The following is an 18,685-nucleotide window of genomic DNA, read 5'->3' as shown; positions in this document are numbered from 1 at the left end:
ATAGACAGACAACCATTCACACTCATGGTCAATTTACACTACGTTCACACTGCAAGGCTTAATGCTCAATTCCGATTTTTTTGTGAAATCCGATTTTTTTGTGAGGTCGTTCACATTAACAAATATATGCGACTTGTATGTGATCCTCAGTATGAACGAAAAGCAACCTAAAAGTGTTCCGCATGCGCATTGCAGGATACGACGACATCACACGCAGTGAGCATGGCCAGTGTTTACGGAAGTAACCTAAAGTTTCCTGTGTATGACAGTAGCCAGCATGGGGTACCTGGCGATGATGCAGTTGTTGTTGCGACGGAGCCAGAACATGCACAATAGCCTGATGTTAAGGAGGAGGTTGAGAAGGAAGAGGGCAAGGGTTTTGGCTCAGGCGTTCTGCCGGGTAGTGACTGCAACCTCCGTTCAAAGGAACATCAAAGCCATGTTGTTGTAACTTTTTTTGAGAGACCCGCCGCCTACTTCAGCGCAGAATAGTGACGTTTGTGGCTTGTTGATGACGTGTAAGTCGGATGAATGCGACCTGGTGGTTCAGACTGAAGTCGCATATGAAAAGAGCGGATAGGAATCGGAATTAGGACCACATATCCAAACGGCCTGGGTCGGATTTGAAAAAATCGGATCTGTGTCGTTCATATTGTCAATAAAAGATCGGATACAGGTCACATATGGGCGAAAAAATCAGATTTGAGTCACTTCAGCCTGCAGTGTGAACGTAGTGTTAGAGTCACCAGTTAACCTAACCTGCATGTCTTTGGACTGTGGGGGAAACCGGAGCACCCGGAGGAAACCCACGCGGACACGGGGAGAACATGCAGACTCCGCACAGAAAGGCCCTCGCCGACCACGGGGCTCGAACCCGGACCTTCTTGCTGTGAGGCGACAGCGCTAACCACTACACCACCGTGCCGCCCTGGTTACAACATAAAAATTCTATTTTATTAATATACATAAACATTTTCAGTTGAAAACATTATTTTTGATGAGTTGTGCTCACAAAATGATGTTGCTATTTACATCAAATTAATATTGTGGGTAAGCTCAAATTTCTGCATTAATTCCATCCATCCATTATCTGTAGCCGCTTATCCTGTTCTACAGGATCACAGGCAAGTTGGTGCCTATCCTAGCTGATTATGGGCAAGAGGCGGGGTACACCCTGGACAAGTCGCCAGGTCATCACAGGGCCGATACAGAGACAAACAACCATTCACGCTTACATTCACACCTACGGTCAATTTAGAGCCATTTAACCTAACCTGCATGTCTTTGGACTATGGGGGAAACCAGAGCACCTGGAGGAAACCCACGCAGACACGGGGAGAACATGTAAACTCCACACAGAAAGGCCCTCGCTGGCCGCAAACCCAGGACCTTCTTGCTGTGAGGCAAGCCACTACACCACTGTGCCACCCCCTAAAAAAAATTCAAATTGTAGTAACTTTAAGGAATAGAAAACGTAAAGTAAATACATATATGGGTTGGTAGCATGTAATATTGAGAGCCTGTAATAAAAGTTTCAGGCATGTTTGACCATTTATAAGAAAGTTGTGAGCGTTTTTATATTGCTACTCTAATGCCACCAGGAGGCTGCCATGTTACCTGTTGGAAGGGTGATGTGTGACGTCATTTGGGCGCAAGGCTGAGTGTAGCTCTTCAGTACTGAAGGGGCAAAGTGAAAGGTCTACTAAGGTGACAATGTAATTTTTTCACAAAAATTAGTTATATACACATCATAAAACTGGTTTGGAATCTACTCCATAAAAACTGTTTCACCTGTTTCTTAAAATGATCACGTTTGACTAGATTGCACTGATCGAGGTAAGCTATGCCACAAACAAATTAGCTACATCAGCAGTTATTACGTTTATGCCCAAAGGAACTCAAAATAGCATATCACGCTTTATAAAAACTCAGGGAAGCCAGGTGTTTTCTCACCCTTTGAACTTCTCTTTTGCGGACTACTGATTGTGTTGTCTCCTTTGTCATGTCCACTTTTTGGCCAAAGATTGTGTGAACCGCATCTGGAATCAGTGCTGGCTTGTACAGTATTCCTTTTTTTGTGATCAATTTTTTATTGGAAAATGTACAATATTATACATATATACACACACACACATTCACATCATATACATAGTTTTCCTCCTCCCCCCCCCAGTGAGTGCAGACACAGAGTCACTTGTACATTTGCAAGGAGGTAACAATATTAGAACCCCTATATCCCTCCCACCCTCCCTATGGCGACTCCCTATGAACCTCCCACCCAGGATCTCTTCCCCCCAATAAAAATAAAACAGAAAAGTCAAGGTCAGCCGTGCTGCACCCTCTCTTTTTACTAACTTGTGTGCTGCCTCCCAGGCCTGCAGAGTCTTGTGGCAGGCCCCGTGCACACAGGCCACGGACCACTCCATCAAGACAATTTCAAGAAATGAGTTGGTCCACTGCTGCCAAGCCAAGGAATGTGGCGGTTGCCACCTGAGGGCCAGCATTTTCTTGGTTGCAGTGAGACAAGCCCAAAGAATGCATCTATGCTGCAGGGACAAATCTAAAGAAGAGTCGTCATTAAGCAGAAGCAAGGCTGGGGAAACTGGAATCCTGATCTTAAGAATGTCACCTAAAGTGAGAGATAGTTCCTTCCAGAATCTAACCATGCCGGGGCACTCCCAATAGACATGCATGAATGACCCCTGGGCATTAAGTGGACAAAGATCACAATTCAGAGATGTGGTGATCTTCATAGAATAGCGCCTTCTGGGGGTGAGGTACATCCTATGAACATACTTATAGTGTATTAATTGATGGATGGGGTTTTAGGATGTACCACTGAGATTTTTCCACACTGTGTCCCAGCAAATCTCTCTATCAGTTACTTCATTTAAATCTCTATTCCAAATGCCCTCTATTGGTAAAGATTTATAGGGTCCAGAAATTAATTTGTAAAGTTTAGAAACCATCCCCCGTGTAGGTCCTACTGAGGCAAGTAACTTACGTAGAGGGTGTGTGGGGAGTGCTGCTCCCCACAGGACACCGTATGCCCGCATAACTGATCTTAACTGCAGATAGAAAAAAAAGATGAACCTGGAAGATCAAATTCATCTTGTAGATCTGTAAAAGCTCATAAACCATGAACACTATACAGATCTTTTAGTACATTCACTCCCCTATTCTTCCAATGCGGAAATGAAAAGGGCATATTACCAGTGAGAAGTGAGAAATTATTGAAAATCGATGTGTGATTATGCCATTTATAATCTGTGTCAACATGCTTCATTGCAGTATGGTATAATGTGAGTAGACATGAAATAACAGGGTCTAATCGTAATTTGGCTTTTTTCAATGGTATGTTAGCATACACCAGGTCTTGCACCTGGAAGGTAGTGCAAGATTCTCCTCAATTGGTCTCCAAGAAAGAGAGGAATTAGGGTTGAACCATGTAGATAGAAGGCATAGCACATAAGACCAGAAGTAGATTTTAAAATCTGGCAGAGCCAGCCCCCCCCCAGATCTGTTTGTAGGTAGTCTAGCAAGGTTGTAGTCCACAGAACGAGGCTGTCATGGCAGCACTACTTGTACTGAGGATATACAGTGGTGCTTGAAAGTTTGTGAACCCTTTAGAATTTTCTATATTTCAAATGACAAATTAAGTTGCCTCGGGCGACTGGACCGCTGCGAATTTCGAGCCGTGCTTTAGAATTTTCTATATTTCTGCATAAATATGGCCTAAAACATCAGATTTTCACACAAGTCCTAAAAGTAGATAAAGAGAACCCAGTTAAACAAATGAGACAAAAATATTATACTTGGTCATTTATTTATTGAGGAAAATGATCCAATATTACATATCTGTGAGTGGCAAAAGTATGTGAACTTCTCAGATTACCAGTTAATTTGAAGGTGAAATTAAAGTCAGGTGTTTTCAATCAATGGGATGACAATCAGGTGTGAGTGGGCACCCTGTTTTATTTAAAGAACAGGGATCCATCAAAGTCTGATCTTCACAAAACATGTTTGTGGAAGTGTATCATGGCACAAACAAAGGAGATTTCTGAGGACCTCAGAAAAAGCATTGTTAATGCTCGTCAGGCTGGAAAAGGTTACATAACCATCTATAAACAATTTGGACTCCACCAATCCACAGTCAGAAAGCTTGTGTACAAATGGAGGAAATTCAAGATGATTGCTATCCTCCCCAGGAGTGGTCGACCAACAAAGATCACTCCAAGAGCAAGGCGTGTAATAGTCGGTGAGGTCACAAAGGACCCCAGGGTAACTTCTAAGCAACTGAAGGCCTCTCTCACATTATCATTAGCCAATGTTCATGAGTCCACCATCAGGAGAACACTGAACAACAATGGTGTGCATGGCAGGGCTGCAAGGAGAAAGCCACTGCTCTCCAAAAAGAACATTGCTTCTCATCTGCAGTTTGCTAAAGATCACGTGGACAAGCCAGAAGGCTATTGGAAAAATGTTTTGTGGACGGATGAGACCAAAATAGAACTTTTTAGTTTGAATGAGAAGCGTTATGTTAGGAGAAAGGAAAACACTGCATTCCAGCATAAGAACCTTATCCCATCTGTGAAACATGGTGGTGGTAGTATCATGGTTTGGGCCTGTTTTGCTGCATCTGGGCCAGGACGGCTTTCCATCATTGATGGAACAATGAATTCTGAATTATACCAGTGAATTCTAAAGGAAAATGTCAGGACATCTGTCCATGAACTGAATCTCAAGAGAAGGTGGGTCATGCAGCAAGACAACAACCCTAAGCACACAAGTCTTTCTATCAAAGAATGGTTAAAGAAGAATAAAGTTAATGTTTTGGGATGGCCAAGTCAAAGTCCTGACCTTAATCTAATCGAAATGTTGTGGAAGGACCTGAAGCGAGCAGTTCATATGAGGAAGCCCACCAACATCCCAGAGTTGAAGCTGTTCTGTACAAAGGAATGGGCTAAAATTCCTCCAAGCCGGTGTGCAGGACTGATCAACAGTTACCGGAAACGTTTAATTGCAGTTATTGCTGCACAAGGGGGTCACACCAGAGACTGAAAGCAAAGGTTCACATACTTTTGCCACTCACAGATATGTAATATTGGATCATTTTCCTCAATAAATAAATGACCAAGTATATTATTTTTGTCTCATTTGTTTAACTTGGTTCTCTTTATCTACTTTTAGGACTTGTGTGAAAATCTGATGATGTTTTAGGTCATATTTATGCAGAAATATAGAAAATTCTAAAGGGTTCACAAACTTTCAAGCACCACTGTAAATATGAAAAGTTGCCTCCCCCCATTCAGTCATGTAGGAGTACATCAGCTGTTCACTCTTCCCTTGCTGTTTATCAGCGACATCTTTCCACCCTCCACTTTTTTGTGGAATTTAATTTTTTTAAATATAAACTTTTAATGAAATAATCTTCACCCAGAGGCAGCTTCAAGTCTTACTCGCTATGCAGAGCTTCCATGTCTTGCGCCCAAATGACGTCAGAGTATTGCCGGAAACGATCGGGGGGATTTTTCTGATTGGTTAAAATATTTTCAAATGGCAGCATCCATGAAATAGTCCATTCTGCATAGAAACTGACTTTCAGAGATGGATATCTTAGTTGTGTGAGCTCCTTATTTTCAATTATTCACATGAATTGTTAGTTTATATCATAATCTATCTTCATAATTGTATTTTAAAAATGGGTTTTCTTTTCTTTTAAATTTGATGTTTGGGAGGGATGCCAGGTTACCTGTGGATGTACAGTGTCTTGCAAAAGTATTCATCCCCCTTGGTGTTTTTTCCATTACAAGCAGGAATTAAAATGGATTTTTGGGGGGTTAGCAATGTTTGATTTGCACAACATACCTACCACTTTAAAGGTGAAAATTGTTGTTTTATTGTGACACAAACAATAATTAAGATGAAAAAAAACCCAGAAATCTGGAGTATGCATTGGTATTCACCCCCAAGTCAATACTTTGTAAAGCCACCTTTTGCTGTAATTACAACTGCAAGTCTCATGGCGTATGTCTCCATTAGCTTAGCACATCTAGCCACTGAAATTTTTGGCCGTTCCTCAAGGTAAAACTGCTCCAACTCCTTCAAGTTAGATGGGTTGTGTTGGTGTACAGCAATCTTCAAGTTATGCCACAGATTCTCAGTTGGATTGAGGTCTGGGTTTTGACTAGGCCATTCCAAGAAATGTGTGGCCCCGCCGTCCAGCAACTAAAACATGGGCCATACTTTTAAATTATCAAATTTAGACATGTAAAAACTGACAACACCACCTAGAAATTAACAGAGCCTAGGACTCTGGAAAGACTTATAGGTTCTTAAAACAATCAGGGGAGCAGAGTTAAAAACTAACAGGAGAGTAAAACCCAATTTAAAATTAAAAATTTATTACACAATAAAACATAACCCAGGGTTGAATATTTAAATTAATACCACCAATAGACTGCAAAAAAAACCACTAAAAAAATGGTTCACAGAAGAATTAAAAACCCCATTAAAAGTTCAAGTCCATTTCAACAGCTCCTCCCGTGTCCATGCTTCTGTCTGTCACTCAAGGTCCTCCTTACATAACACTCTTGCTGATCCAAAGCCATCAGATCTGTGGAAGAATAGACTGGCAAGGTGAGTAGTGTGTTCCCCACTACCACTCTGCACTAACTCCAGCAACATCTTTCACTAATCTGCCTTGCTGTACCCGCCTTTCCAATATGACAAAGGATACTCATGGTTTTCCTGGGCGGCACATACCTTACTGCCGACCCAGGCCTGAGTAAAACAGTGTTGGCGGACAGTGGCTGCTGCATGTCAAGTCAAGTTTATTTGTATAGCGCTTTTAACAATAAATATTGTCGCAAAGCAGCTTTACAGAATTTGAACGACTTAAAACATGAGCTAATTTTATCCCTAATCTATCCCCAATGAGCAATATGGAGATGGTGGCAAGGAAAAACTTCCTCAGACGACATGAGGAAGAAACCTCGAGAGGAACCAGACTCTAAAGGGAACCCATCCTCATTTGGGCAACAACAGACAACATGACTATAACATTAACAGTTTTAACAGAAGTCAGTTTTGTTGATGTTATAAACTCTTCATTGATGGAAACTTGAGTGCAAAACTGTTCATGACAACTGCAGTCCTAAAGTTAGCAAGTTGACTGTAGTCCTCAGCCATAAAAGCATTACTGCAAGTGTCCAGAGCGTCCTCAAGGTGTGACTTTCAACTGTCCACATGAGGCTGTCCTCCACAGGAGCGATGTGATGAGACTCCAACCAGACACAGCGCACCAGGATGGATCAGGCAGGTCCGAGGAGCAGAAGAGGTCAGCATCTCGATCTCAGGATTGACATGTAACTCAGAGGGACAGATTTTTTTTGGGGGGGAAGAGAGAGAGAGAGAGAGAGAGAGAGAGAACACAGGTTGTTAGGTATGCCCAATGTCACCTGAATAAGTTGGAACAGTATACATATTGCACTGAGTACAAGCAGGGACTCCGGCAACTAACTATGACAGCATAACTAAAAGGGGAGAGCCAGAAGGTAACACAGGCATGAGGGAGCCCCAGGACATAAAGCAGCCAGCCACTACACCGTCAACAAACTCGAGTGAGCAAGCAAGTGGGGGACTGACAGCATCCATACATCCCAGTTTACCAAAACACTGTATGTCTGAGGACCCTCCAGATCTACACCTCATCTCATCTCATTATCTCTAGCTGCTTTATCCTGTTCTACAGGGTCGCAGGCAAGCTAGAGCCTATCCAAGCTGACTACGGGTGAAAGGTGGGGTACACCCTGGACAAGTCACCAGGTCATCACAGGGCTGACACATAGACACAGACAACCACTCACATTCACACCTACGGTCAATTTAGAGTCACCAGTTAACCTAACCTGCATGTCTTTGGACTGTGGGGGAAACCAAAGCACCCGGAGGAAACCCACGCGGACACGGGGAGAACATGCAAACTCTGCACAGAAAGGTCCTGCCAGCCACGGGGCTTGAACCCGGACCTTCTTGCTATGAGGTGACAGCGCTAACCACTACACCACCGTGCCACCCCAGATCTACTCCTTTACTTCATAAACACCATTAACAAAAGGCTTGACTAAACAGATATGTTTTCAGCCTAGACTTAAACACTGAGATTGTGTCTGATTCCCGAACATTACTTGGAAGGCTGTTCCATAACTGTGGGGCTTTGTAAGAAAAGGCTCTGCCCCCTGATGTAGCCTTCACTATACGAGGTACCAGCAGATAGCCTGCACCTTTTGATCTAACTAGGTGTGGCGGGTCATAGAGGACCAGAAGTTCACTCAGGTACTGTGGTGTGAAATCATTCAGTGCTTTAAAGGTCAATAGTAGTATTTTATAATCAATACAAAATTTGATTGGGAGCCAATGCAGTGTGGATAAGATGGGGTGATGTGGTCATATTTCCTAGTTCTAGCAAGGACTCTTGCTGCTGCATTTTGAACTAACTGGAGCTTGTTTATGCACTTATTGGAACATCCAGACAGTAAGGCATTGCAATAATCCAACCTGGAGGTAACGAAATCATGAACTAGTTTTTCCGCGTCATGTAGTGACATTAAATTTCTTATCTTAGCAATATTTCTGAGATGAAAGAAAGCTATCTGGGTAATGTTATCAATGTGAGTTTTGAATGAAAGACTGGGGTCAATAATCATGCCAAGGTCTTTTACTGCTGCACGTGAAGAAACAGAAAGGCCATCCAGTGTTACTGTGTAATCAGAAAAGTTACTTCTAGCTGCATGTGGTCCTAGTACAAGTACTTCAGTCTTGTCAGAGTTAAGCAGAAGGAAGTTAATAAGCATCCAGTGTCTAATGTCCTTCACACATTCCTCAGTTCTATTAACCTGGTGTCTCTCATCAGGTTTTGCAGAAACATACAACTGTATGTCATCAGCATAACAGTGGAAACTAATACAATGTTTATGAATAATATCACCCAGAGGTAACATGTATAAAGAAAAAAGCAGTGGACCCAAGACAGAACCTTGTGGAACACCAAACTTTACCTCAGTATGTCTAGAAAAATCACCATTTACGTCAACATACTGATAGTGACCAGTTAAATAAGACCTGAGCCAGGAGAGGGCCATTCCCTCAACTCCCACAGCATTTTCTAGTCTATCCAGAAGAATGGAATGATCAATGGTATCAAATGCTGCACTAAGGCCAAGCAACACAAGCAGCGAGACACAGCCCTGATCAGACGCCAACAGTAGGTCGTTTACTACTTTAACCAGTGCTGTCTCTGTGCTATGATGAGGTCTAAATCCTGACTGATACATTTCCTGGATGTTATTCCTATGTAAATATAAGCATAACTGCTGTGCCACAGCTTTTTCAAGGATCTTGGAGATAAAGGGGAGGTTTGATATTGGCCGATAATTGGACAGCTGACAGGGATCAAGGTCGGGTTTTTTAATCAGGGGTTTGATAACTGCTAATTTAAAGGATTTAAGTACATAGCCAATCCTAAGAGAAGAATTTTTTATTTTTAGAAGTGGTTCAATTACTTCAGGTACTATCTGTTTGAATAGACATGTAGATAAGGGATCTAGTACACAAGTTGAGGCTTTTGATGCCGAGATTAATGAAAGTAAGTCAGATTTCCTAAGGGGAGTAAAACATTCTAATTGCTGATCTGATATAGTTGTATTGTTAACTACAGGGTCACTTACATTGTCTGACCTTAAATTAGTAGTTTGAATTTTTTTGTCAGATATTCTCAATTTTGTCATTAAAAAAATTCATGAAGTCGTTGCTACTACATACTGCAGGTGTGCATGTGTCTATAGTGGACTTATTCCTGGTTAATTTTGCTATAGTATTAAATAGGAATCTAGGATTATTTTTGTTATCTTCTATTAGGGAGGAGAGATATGTTGATCTAGCAGCACTAAGAGCTTTTCTATACTCCAGGAAGCTCTCCTTCCACACTAATTTGAACACTACCAATTTTGTTTGATGCCATTTACATTCCAATTTTTGAGTGGTCTGTTTTAAAGTGCGAGTATCATCATTATACCAGGGTGCTAATTTTTTGTCTCTGACCATTTTCCTTTGAAGAGGAGTTACATTATCTAAAGTATGGTGGAATGTTGACTCTAAGCATTCAGTTGCCTGATCAAGTTCTGCAGGGGCTGACAGTGACCCAATCAAAGTTGATAACTCTGGGAGATCATTTATAAAGCTCTGTGAAGTAGTTGACGTGAATGTATGTTTAATACAGTAGCATGGTGAGGTGCATATATTATTACTCAGACATATTTTGAATAGATGAGATAATGAGCTGAGATAACTTCAGACTGTGGAAGTATAACTACATTTTCTACGTTTAACCTGAATGCTATTATTAGCTCGAGGGTGTGACCATCATTATGGGTCGGTCCTATGACATTCTGATTAATCCCTACTGAATCTAAAATGGACACAAACGCTGTTTTCAAAGGGTCTTCTGGGTTATCGAAGTGAATATTAAAATCACTGACAACTAAAGCTTTGTCTAAGGAAATAACCAGATCCGAGATAAAATCTGCAAATTCAGAAAGAAACTCAGAAAATAATAAGTAATGGAATTAACTGGGTAGACCTATTTTTTGAGGCTACATACATTATATGAGTATGAAGAACTTCAAATGTATTAAATTTATAACCAGGTTTGTGCGTTACACCTAGATAATCATTATAAATAACCGTGACGCCCCCTCCTCTGCCAGTTAGACGAGGCTGGTGTATATGACTGTATCCAGGAGGACTCTTCGGCCGCTTGTATCCGTGATCTTGTTCTTTCGGTCATTACCCAATGCTCATGACCATAGGTGAGAGTTGGAACGTAGATTGACCGGTAAATTGAGAGCTTCGCCTTTTGGCTCAGCTCCTTCTTCACCACGACGGACCGGTAAAGTGATCGCATCACTGCGGAGGCTGTACCGATCCGCCTGTCGATCTCACGTTCCATCCTTCCCTCACTTGTGAACAAGATCCCGAGATACTTAAACTCCTCCACTTGAGGCAGGACTTCTCCACCAACCTGGAGAGGGCAAGCTACCCTTTTCCGGTCGAGAACCATGGCCTCGGACTTGGAGGTGCTGATTCTCATCCCAGCCGCTTCACACTCGACTGCAAACCGCTCCAGTGCATGCTGAAGGTCCTAGTTTGAAGAAGCCAACGCAAAAAGCAGAGATGAAATCCTGTGGTTCCCAAACAGGATTCCTTCCGGCCCCTGGCTGCGCCTAGAAATTCTGTCTATAAAAATTATGAACAGAACTGGTGACAAAGGGCAGCCCTGCTGGAGTCCAACATGCACTGGGAACAGGTCTGACTTACTGCCGGCAATGCGAACCAGACTCCTGCTCCGTTCGTACAGGGACCGGACAGCCCTTAGCAAAGAGCCCCGAACCCCATACTCCCGAAGCACCCCCACAGAATACCATGGGGGACACGGTCGAATGCCTTCTCCAGATCCACAAAGCATGTGGACTGGTTGGGCAAACTCCCATGAACCCTCGAGCACCCTATGAAGGGTATAGAGCTGGTCCAGTGTTCTGCGACCAGGACGAAAACCGCATTGTTCCTCCTGGATCTGAGGTTTGACTATTGGTCGAATTCTCCTCTCCAGTACCCTGGAGTAAACCTTCCCTGGGAGGCTGAGAAGTGTGATTCCCCTGTAATTGGAGCACACTCTCCGGTCCCCTTTCTTAAAAAGAGGGACCACCACCCCAGTCTGCCACTCCAGAGGCACTGTCCCCGACCACCACGCGATGTTGCAGAGGTGTGTCAACCAAGACAGCCCCACAACATCCAGAGACTTGAGATACTCAGGGCGGATCTCATCCACCCCCGGTGCCTTGCCACCGAGGAGCTTGCAAACCACCTCAGTGACTTCAGCTTGGGTAATGGATGAGTCCACCTCTGAGTCATCAGCCTCAGTCTCCTCAATGGAAGACATGACGGTGGGATTGAGGAGATCCTCAAAGTATTCCTTCCACCGCCCGACAATGTCCCCAGTCGAGGTCAACAGCTCCCCACCTGCACTGTAAACAGTGTTGGCAGAGTATTGCTTCCCCCTCCTGAGGTGCCGGACGGTTTGCCAGAATTTCTTCGAGGCCGACCGATAGTCCTTCTCCATGGCCTCCCCGAACTCCTCCCAGTTCCGAGTTTTTGCCTCCGCAACTGCCCGAGCTGCAGCACGCCTGGCCTGCCGATACCCGTCAGCTGCCTCAGGAGTCCCGGAGGTCAACATGGCCCAATAGGACTTCTTCTTCAGCTTGACGGCATCCCTCACTTCTGGTGTCCACCACCGGGTTCGGGGATTGCCGCCACGACAGGCACCGGAGACCTTGCGGCCACAGCTCCGAACAGCTGCGTCCACAATGGAGGTAGAGAACATGGTCCACTCAGACTCAATGTCCCCCGCCTCCCTCGGAAGCTGGGAAAAGCTCTCCCGGAGGTGGGAGTTAAAGACCTCCCCAACAGAGTGCTCGGCCAGACGTTCCCAGCAGACCCTCACCATACGTTTGGGCCTGCCAGGTCTGTCCAGCTTCCTCCTCCGCCAGCGGATCCAACTCACCACCAGGTGGCGATCAGTTGACAGGTCAGCCCCTCTCTTCACCCAAGTGTCCAAGACATAGGGCCGGAGATCAAATGAAACGACAACAAAGTCTACCATCAACCTCCGACCTAAGGTGTCCTGGTGCCATGTGCACTTATGGACACCCCTATGCTCGAACATGGTGTTTGTTATGGACAAACCGTGACTAGCACAGAAGTCCAATAACAAAACACCACTCGGGTTCAGATCGGGGAGGCCGTTCCTCCCAACCACGCCCCTCCAGGTGTCACTGTCATCGCCCACGTGAGCATTGAAGTCCCCCAGTAGCACAATGGAGTCCCCAGTCTGAGCACCCCTCAGTACCTCTCCCAGGGACTCCAAGAAGGCCAGATACTCTATACTGCTATTCGGCCCGTAGGCACAAACAACAGCAAGAGCCCTCTCCCCAATCCGAAGGCGCAGAGAGGTGACCCTCTCATTCACTGGGGTAAACTCCAACACATGGCGGCTGAGCTGGGGAGCTATAAGCAAGCCCACACCAGCCCGCCGCCACTCACCATGGGCGACTCCAGAGAAGTGGAGAGTCCAGCCCCTCTCGAGGAGCTGGGTTCCAGAGCCCAAGCTGTGCATGGAGGTGAGCCCGACTATCTCTAGCCAGTACCTCTCAACCTCCCGCACAAGCTCAGGCTCTTCCCCCCCAGCGAAGTGACATTCCATGTCCCAACAGCTAGCCGCTGTGTCCGGGGATCAGGTCGTCGAGGCCCCTGCCTTCAACTGCCACCCAATCCACATTGCACCAGTCTGTGGGTGGTGAACCCACAGGAGGTCGGGCCCACATCACCTTTTCGGGCTAAGCCCAGCCGGGCCCCATGGGCAAAGGCCCGGCCACCAAGTGCTCGCATACGAGCCCCAACCCCAGGCCTGGCTCCAGGGTGGGGCCCCGGCTGCGCCATACCGGGCGATGTCGCGGTTCTCGATGGTTTCTCCATAAGGGTTTTGGTGAACTGCTCTTGGTCTGGCCTGTCACCTAGGACCTGTCTGCCTTGGGAAACCCTGACAGGGGCATGATGCCCCCAACAACATAGCTCCTAGGATCATTCAAGCACACAAACCCCTCCACCACAATAAGGTGGCAGTTCTAGGAGGGGCCAGGAGGACTCGCTTCATTTAATGCTATATATTCATTTGGCTTAATCCATGTTTCAGTTAAACAAAGTACATTAAACTCCTGATCAGTAATAAGTTCATTAACCATTAGCGCTTTAGATGTAAGAGATCTAATATTTAATAGCCCCACCTTTAGATCAAAGGTGCTGGCAGCAACTGTACAGTCAGTATGATCTAATTTTATATTGATTAGGTTACTGGAACAAACTCTCTGAATATTTCGACTTTTTTGTTGAGCTCGGGGAACAGACACAGTCTCGATGTAGTGGACCCTGAGTGACGACTCTGTGCAGCTAGCAGACAGTCGATTTAGCCTGTTCATCTCCTCCCTGGCCTTGGCTCTGGATTGTCAGAAATTAACTAGGCCTGTTCTGAGACTATGACCTATACTGCAGGAAATGAGAGCAGCACCTTCTTGAGTGGGATGGATACCGTCCCGCCCTAACAGGCCAGCAGTGCCCTCAAAATTAGCCCAATTATCTATAAAGCCCACACTGTTTTCAGAGCACCACCTGGACAACCAGCAGTTCAGCGACCATAACCTGCTGTAAACTACATCGCCACACTGCACTGGGATGGGGCCAGAGCATACTACAGCATCAGACATCGCCTTCGCTAATTTAAACACCTCTACAAAAAGTTACTCTTAGTAACTTCAGACTGACGAAGGCGTATATCATTAGCTTCTGCATGGATAACTATCTTTGAGAACCTGTGCTTGCCTCGGACCCTAAGATTACCTGCTATGTCCAGCACCCTGGCTCCCGGTATACACCTGACTAAAGCTGCTGGTGCCTCTAAAGGCTGAGCTAATTCACGTGCCATATGATAGTCCCCTATAACCAGAGTTCTTTCAGGTTTCTCAGTGGGTGCATCACTAAGGAGAGCAAACCTGTTCGACACGTGATGCAGAGAGGAGTGGTGCTCCCGTGGGCAAGCCTCAGTGGTAGCTTTGGCTCTACGCTTATGCTGCCGAGTCGTCACCCATTCGCCCCGCTGTAAGGGCTCTAATGCCAGAGTTGGGGGATTACTAACTCCATCTAGGGCATCCAGACTTTCCCCTACAGTAACTACACTGTTCTCATTCTCACTGACCTTCTCTCAAGCCTGGATACACGCTTCTAACACTATAATCTTCTCCGTTAGAGAGCTAACCAGTCTGCACTTATCACAAATAAAGCTATCGCTAGCGACAGAGGAAGAGTGACTAAACATCCTGCACTCAGCACACTGAACAGGCTGAAAGTGTGCTATGATGAAAGGATTCACGTATCTTAATTGAAGATCTGTTGATATTAAAGCAGATCCAATGTGGATGGCCTCTGCTTGTGGTCTTTACACAGGAGGAGAAAAAAAAGAAAGCTTCCGGTCTCGGCGTTCTTCCGAAAAAAAGAGAGAGAGAGAGAGAGAGAGAGAAAATGGAAAAAGGAAAGCAAAAGTGGAAAGTACAAAAAGGAAAGCGAAAGTACAATAAAAAAATGAAGAGGATACTGGAAAATTATTTGTAGAAAAAATAAAAAAGATTAGTAATTAATGACAAATACTCGCGGAAAAAAGACTCATCGCAAGCAACTCGGGAACCAGGAAGTGCTTAGCACAGAATGTGCATGCGCAACCCAATCCAATGCATGTCCCTCCACTGCGACTTCTTGCGGTTCGGTGCTGGCCACTAACTCCCAGGAGGACCGCTTCTCCAATGATTGTTCTCTCTGGCATCTGCTTCCCCCGCATGCGCCTCGCTCTCTCCTTTTCTGTCCCAATAAAAATCCATCTAGATGTTGTGGCGCATCCCCCTGCACCTGTCGTTCATCAAGTAATTAAGTCGATATGCAGGGTGTGGATGTGTCACTCCCAAGGTCATCACAGTTTGTTTCAACTGTTAAAAAAAAAAGGACTCCACAAACTAAAAACATCAAGCAATTAAAATAAAAAGGGAATAACAAACCACAGCAACTAGGTAAAATATTATTTAAAAAAAAGCATGCAAGCAAAATAAACACTAATAAAAAATGCAATAAATATAAAAAAACTAAATACAACATGCACATGCATTTTTTTTGACCCTGTGACCCCCCACATGGCTAAAGGTTAGCAGTCCCTGCAACAGTACAATTTCTATAGCGAGCTGGGGGCTGACCCTTGTTTGGCCTGGATGAACGTCTTGGCTGTGTCTCACCCTCTTCTGTGTCTACTGTGGCCTGCTCTACATCAGAAATGTAATAGAATATAGGTACTGGAATACTTTCCTCTTCTCTACTTCTGTGCCCTGAACTTGAGAGGCTGTGCAAAGTTTGAGGGCATTCCTATTGAGAACCTTCTCGTTATCTCCTCTCTCTGGCCTGACCTTATAGAGTAGGCCTGTGTCCCCCACTGTCAACTATTATCTGTGGTTCTGGGTCTCACCCACCATGTAATTACCCATGACCTTCCCTGTTCCTATTGCGCACCCACACTCTCTCACCTAGGAGCAAAGGAGTAGCATGTGCCTTGTGATCATAGCACTGCTTTGCCTGCTCAGCTGCCTGCCTCATTTTCCTACAGGCTAGGAGTGTAAGAATAAGACCGCTTCCGGTGATGGTCATGAACCCAGCTACCAAGGTCACCTGCTGGCCTAGCATCCACTACCCCCAATCCAACATCTACGGGGAGCCTCAAATGTCACTCAACATGAAGGGGCAAATCCTGTCATGCTGTGAACCATATCATTATATGCTTGCAATAGCTCAGATAAGTGTTCAGGCCATCTATGCTGTTTTTCTGCCTCAAGGGTGCATAACATTCAGCAGAGTCTGATTCATTTGCTCTACCCTGCCATTGCCTGCTGGGTGGTATGGGGTAGTGCAGCTTTTTGAAACACCATACAGGTCACAAAGTTGTTTCATCAAATTGGATTAAAAATTTGGGCCTTGGTCTGAGTGAAATAGGGCTGGACAACCAAATATTTGAATAAAATGGGACCACATTGCCCACACAGTCATTTCTGCAGTTTGATCACACATTGGTACAGCCCAGGCATAACGGGTGAACATGTCTGTCATAACTAGGACGTTCTGGTAAGTGTCACTAGGTCTGCTGAGAAAAAGGAAGTGGAGTGCCACTCCCTCTAAAGGGTATGCAACATCAGTGGGGTTCAAAGGGGCCTGGGGATCAGTTCTGTCTTTCTGCAAGCTACAGGTAATGCACCCAGACTGAAACCCCCATACCTCCTTATCCATGTCAGTCCAGAAGAAGTGCCATCTCAGGCTGGTCAGTGTTCTCTTTGCTCCTGCATGGGCAGTGGCCTCGTGATGCTGTTTCCACACCTCTGCACGTCTAGAAGTTGGACGCAAAATCTGGAACTGTAACTCGTGTGTTAGGATCAACCACTTTACAGCACAAGATTCCTCCTCGGATACACAGTCTCTTATGTTGTCTCACCAGTCCAGCCACACCAGTTGCTAATTTTTTCCTCTCCTGCACACTTGGCATTTTGTTCTGTTCCACATACCTCTGTATGATCTGACTGTCTGGATCTGCCCTCTGTGCAGCCTCCCACTCCTCACCTTGATCCTCAGGGGTGTCATCTGGTCCAGCTGCTGCCACAGCCAATGCAACGATGCCAGTCATGTTGGGGATGGTCCTGTAGTGGGGCCCTGGAGCTGTGGGGAACCTGGAGAGCGCATCCGTGTTGGCATTCTCCCTTCCAGCTCTGTACTTGACCTCGAAGTCAAAAGAGGCCAGCTGGGCCACCCACCACTGCTCCACCACTCCCAGCTTAGCAGACTGTAAATGAGCTACAGGGTTATTGTCAGTAAACACCACAAACTTTTGCTCCAGTCAAATAGTCCTTGAACTTTTCAGTAATGGCCCACTTCAGAGCCAAAAGCTCCAATTTGAAGGAGCTATAGTTCACATCATTATGTTCAGTGGGGTGCAGGCTCTGGCTAACATATGCGATCACTTGTTCCTTACCAGCTTGAACCTGTGCCAATACAGCTCCCAGCCCCTGATGACTGGCATTGGTGTACAAGATAAATGGTTGAGCAAAGTCTGCATAGGCCAATATGGGAGCCTGTGTCAGGGCTTTTTTCAGGGGCTCAAATGCTGTTTGACACTTGGCTGACACTTGGCAGGTAAACAGGCGGGAGCCTAATTTTTTTTGTCATTAGGGATACCAATCATCAATGCATTCAGGGGGTGTGCAGTTTTTGCAAATTCAGAGACAAAGCATTTGTAGTAACCAGCCAATCCCAGAAATGCTTTTAGCCGCTTTGCTGTTGTGGGAACTGGCCAATTGGCAACAGCAGAGACTTTATCGGAGTCTGGTAGGACCCCTATTTGATCAACTACATGGCCTAAAAACTTTACCTGGTGATGGAATAGTTTGCACTTATCAGGTTTGAGCTTCAAGCCATGCTTCCAAAGGTGCTCAAACACTTTGTCCAGGTGCTTCAGGTGTGTGGCAAAGTCTGGGGAGTAGACAATAATATCATCAAGATACACCAACAAAGATTCAGTTATCTGGCCACTTAGGCATTGCTGCATCAGATGCTGGAAGGTAGCCGGTGCATTACAAAGGCCAAATAGCATATGCTGGAACTCAAATACAGGTGCTGGTCATATAATTAGAATATCATGAAAAAGTTTATTTATTTCAGTAATTCCATTCAAAAAGTGATACTTGTATATTATATTCATTCATTACACACAGACTGATATATTTCAAGTGTTTATTTATTTTAATTTTGATGATTATAACTGACAACTAATGAAAATCCCAAATTCAGTATCTCAGAAAATTAGAATATTACTTAAGACCAATGCAAAAAAAGGATTTTTAGAAATGTTGGCCAACTGAAAAGTATGAACATGAAAAGTATGAGCATGTACAGCACTTAGTTGGGGCTCCTTTAGCCTGAATTACGCAGCAATGCGGCG

Source organism: Neoarius graeffei, chromosome 14 (genome assembly GCF_027579695.1).
Source record: "Neoarius graeffei isolate fNeoGra1 chromosome 14, fNeoGra1.pri, whole genome shotgun sequence".
NCBI classification, from domain to species: domain Eukaryota; kingdom Metazoa; phylum Chordata; class Actinopteri; order Siluriformes; family Ariidae; genus Neoarius; species Neoarius graeffei.
This window is presented reverse-complemented; position numbering follows the sequence as displayed.